Raw genomic sequence first — 4,265 nt, 5'->3', positions numbered from 1 at the left:
TTTTGATTAATTTAATATATATATATATATATATATATATACACACACGTATATATATTATCTTGTAACTTTTAACTTATCTATGTCTTTGCATATGAAGTGGATTTCTTGTCAAGAGAATATATTTAGATCTCTTATAAAGTCAATCTAGCAATCACTACTTTTAGCTGAGTTGTTAAGCCCATTTACACTTAGCATTGTTATTGATTAAATTTGCTTTTGCATTTGTAGCAATTTTCTAGTTCTAATCTGCCCTTCATTCTTTATTCCCCAAACTGCTTTTGGATTGAGTATAATTTATTATTGCGTTGTATCTTCACTGTTGACTTTATATCCATTTTGCTAACTTCTATTTTAGAAGTTTCTTTAGACTTGGAGTGTGTGTCTTAACTTATTACAGTCAACTCCTGGATACTATGTCACATCATATGTGGTCTATGCATCTTCTGATTTCTCCCTCCTATCCTTTGTCCTGGCTCCATATTTTAATTTTATATCTGTTACCTGCCCCCATACTCAGCATGTGTTTTTGTTTTTAACAGTAAATTGCCTCTTGGAGCAATTAAAGATAAGCCAAGAGGACTTGTATTTACCTGTATTGTGATCAATGGCAGAGCATGCCATTTGTCTCCGTAGGTGTGTTTCTCTGGCATTGTTCCCTGTGCTTTGAAAACCCATCTTGGCACATCTTGAAGCACAGGCCTGATAGAAATAATCTCGTGTGGCTATTATTTATCTGGAGAAATCTGTTTTCCTTTCAGTTATAAACATCTTACTTGGTGCAGATGGCAGGTGGTTTGGTTTTTCTCCTTCCACTGTCTAAGGTTGTTGCAGTGTTGCCTTTGAGCTTGCATTGTTTCTGACAAGAAGGCTTGTATATTTGTCTCTTTGCTCATCCATAAACAACGTGTCTTCTTCTGTGGCTGCCTTCCAGGTTTTCTTCTTCGTTCTGCCTTCCTTAACTGGAACGTCATGTGTCTACCTGTGGATGCGCTGCAGGAGTTGTTACTGTTGACAGTGCAGAAGGATTTGTGCTGTGCATCTGAGCTGCTTGGCTCTGAGGGTTTTTCACTCTCTGTCTTCTTGTGTATGCGTCTGAGTGATTTCCTGTGACTCACCCTCCAGGCCCCTGATCACTTACCCGACTGCCGACTCCTGAGCAGTCAGTCCTCCACCTCTGCCATCATCGTCCTCATGTCTAACCTGCTACGTGGTGTCTTTTTATGGTTCCCTCCCCGATGCTCACCCGGCTCATGCTTTTCCCTACATTCCAGGCCTGTTCCTCACAGTTATTCTAAAACCCGCACTGTCGGTTCCAATGCCGGGATTGTCTCTGCGATGAGTCCGTCAATTATTTGTCAGTGAGTTTTGTGTATTGTTTTACTAGTGTGTGTGTGTGTGTGTGTGTGTGTGTGTGTGTCTGGGCTGAATAAATGTTGACTGAACACTGAACATCTTACGTGCAGCGGAAAAGACGAGGAAATAGGTCTCTTCCTGTAGCAGCATGGGCAGCTGAATCAACCTTGACGGGAGCTGAGCTGGGGTTAGGTTTTGTCTTCCTTCCCTGCAACACAAGCAGCAAATTAGTCCTGAAGCCTGAACCTAGGTGGGCGGCTGGGGTGCCCAGGGCGTCCTCACAGGGTGCTCCATCCTCAGTTTTCAATCCTCCACACAAATGCTCGCACAACAGATAACAGATCTGCGCTCTCTCTCTCTCAATATATTTTTATTGATCTCAGAGAGGAAGGGAGACGGTAATATATTTTTATTGATCTCAGAGAGGAAGGGAGAGGGTAGAGAGAGATAGAAATATCAATGATGACAATCATTGATCAGTTGCCTTCTGCACACCCCACACTGGGGATCGAGCCTGCAACCCAGGCATGTGCCCTGACCAGGAATTGAACTGTGACCTCCTGGTTCATAGGTCAATGCTCAACCACTGAGCCACGCTGGTTTCGTGACCTGCTCTCTCTTAAGACAAGTAACCCTTCCCGGTGGCAGCCTCTGAGGCTGGCAGTTCTGTGCCCACCAAGCTCTGCTGGTCGCTGAGGCCATGGAAGACTCACCTGCTGTTCCGACCTTGGCTGGGGCCTGCAGGGTGGTTTCCCTAGGCCTCTCTGTCACTCTCCCTGTGGTGACCTCCGCAGTCCTGCCTGTGTTCCTGCTGGTTTTTGTCAGGGAGACCATTTCCGAGGCACTGTCCCTGGCGGGCCTTTGTGCTCATCTTCCCTGTTATCTCTATGGGCTCCCTGTGCCCTGGGCCATCAGGACTGGCTCCTCCTCCCTGTGATGCCAGTGCTTCCAGGAGGCAGCCCCTTCCCTCTCCGGGGCTGGTCCTTGTCCCTATCCCTGCCCCCCCCCCAGGGCAGCCCTTGCTGGTGGCCAGCCTGCCTTTAAGTTTTACATGAGCACACAGTGGGTCTGAGGGCAGGGGCTGTGAGGGAGCGAGCCCCTTTCGTCTCATGTCCATGCTTCTGTGCTGTCAGATTAGCCAGCACGTGGCGTTGGGGTCCTTGTTAGTCTCCTCTGCTCCCACGTTAACCTGCCTTCCCCTCCCCTCCACCCCCCTCGGCTGAGGAAGTGAGGCTCCTCAGGGGAAGGAACGCTCCCCTCCTTGATTTCCAATGACTTGGCCCCTGCAAACCTGGCTTTCTTAGGGTTTCAAGACCATTTGCCACCTTTTTCCGGTTCATCTCTCATCATTAGGGCAAGGATGATGCTCTTTCCAGGGGCTCCACACCAGGCGGACGTGAGAGCAGGCTGTGATATTTCCCCCGACCCATCCACTCCCTCATCAGTTCGCGCAGACGGTCAGCAGCTGAATTCCAACACCCCACCTGCAGGTGAGGACTGCCAGGTTAGCTACGATGGTCCTCAAGGGTCACACCTTCAGGAAAGAATGTTACATCCCCGTTCCTACCATAACCCTGAGTCCCAGAGCCACAGTGAGAGTCTGGAAATTGAGCTCCCATCACATGACTCACTGACCTGAAAAGTCCCTATGAATCTCTAGAAACATCTGGCCTCCATTTATTTTTGTGATTTTTTTTTCAGCTGCCACCAAATTAGCTTTCTGCCTTCCGCTTCCACAACCAGAATAGCTGTCTCCATCTCCTTTCCCCCCTGAAGACAGAGCTTTCAAGCTTCCTTACCAACTACCCCAGGTCTCTCGGTATCGATGCCGAACCTCTTTCATCACAGTAACACTCGGGGCCACACAAATTAGTGCGTAATAGATGGGGGCGTGGGGGGGGGGCAGGAGGAGGCTTACAGCTGTTCCTAAGGAAAACAACACAATCGTGAATAAACAACAAGACAAGAATGAACTGCGTTCCGCATGCTCACAGCGGGAAGCCTCGGTTTCTTCCTCCAGCTCTTGGCTTCCCGGGGGAAGGAAGGCAGCAGTGATCCCTCGTGGTCCCACAGAACTTGAATGTCGCCCAGCAAGCTCTGGTCCCCTTTATATTTCTATTACAAACTAGAATATACTTGCAATGCATTCCTGTGCAAGTCAAACTATGTTTAACAACGTTACTTGAATAAACATGCAAAATGCATTTAAAAATCCTGAGGGGAAATACGTATTTCCTGACAGGGAGGTGTCAGGTAGATACAGTGGGCAGGCTTAACGTTGCTGAAATGAGGAAAAATGACTTTACGGCAAGATCAATGCTTTTCCCTGCAGCTACATTAATTACTCCTGGGCTTGCTCGAGTGGCCGTGGTCACAACTGTTGTTATTTCAATGCACACGTGGGTCGTGCTGCAGGGAAATGCTCGTCTGGACAATGTGGAGCTCAGACCTGTATGTTGGTGCTTGCCTCCTGTTGGTTAAGCGTCTGGGTGATCCAATGATACTTGTTTCAGCGATCAGTGTGACCGGGGGATCACTGAGATTGCACCAGCTTCTCTCTTTTCTAGAAGGATAACCCTCTTCAAGGAGGAGGTTTGAGCACTTGTAAGATGTCCCAATTCTTCACAAGTTTGATCAGTGACACTCGCAGTGGTTCTCAACCTTCCTGATGCCGCGACCCTTTAATACAGTTCCTCATGTTGTGGTGACCCCCAACCATAAAATTATTTTCGCTGCTACTTCATAACTGTAATTTTGCTACTGTTATGAATCGTAATGTAAATATCTGATATGCAGGATGTATTTTCATTGTTACAAATTGAACATAATTAAAGCATAGTGATTAATCACAAAAACAATATGTAATTATATATGTGTTTTCCGATGGTCTTAGGCGACCCCTGTGAAAG

At 47.1% G+C, this 4,265-nt stretch overlaps 1 long non-coding RNA gene across 1 annotated transcript in view; it reads right to left on the bottom strand.

The window, feature by feature from the left end:
• LOC106726067 overlaps nt 1-4,265 on the bottom strand; it is a 24,449-nt gene that overhangs the window by 7,125 nt on the left and 13,059 nt on the right. The window contains exons 2-3 of the long non-coding RNA XR_001362082.1: nt 2,682-2,840; nt 777-1,564 (exon numbers count right to left, since the gene is read on the bottom strand). This is a non-coding gene — a long non-coding RNA (uncharacterized LOC106726067). The remainder of the gene's footprint in view (nt 1-776; nt 1,565-2,681; nt 2,841-4,265) is intronic.

The sequence above is a fragment of the Myotis brandtii genome, unplaced genomic scaffold (assembly GCF_000412655.1).
Source record: "Myotis brandtii unplaced genomic scaffold, ASM41265v1 scaffold221, whole genome shotgun sequence".
NCBI lineage: Eukaryota > Metazoa > Chordata > Mammalia > Chiroptera > Vespertilionidae > Myotis > Myotis brandtii.
The sequence above is the reverse complement of the archived record's forward strand: the minus strand, read 5'-3'. Positions and strand labels throughout refer to the sequence as shown.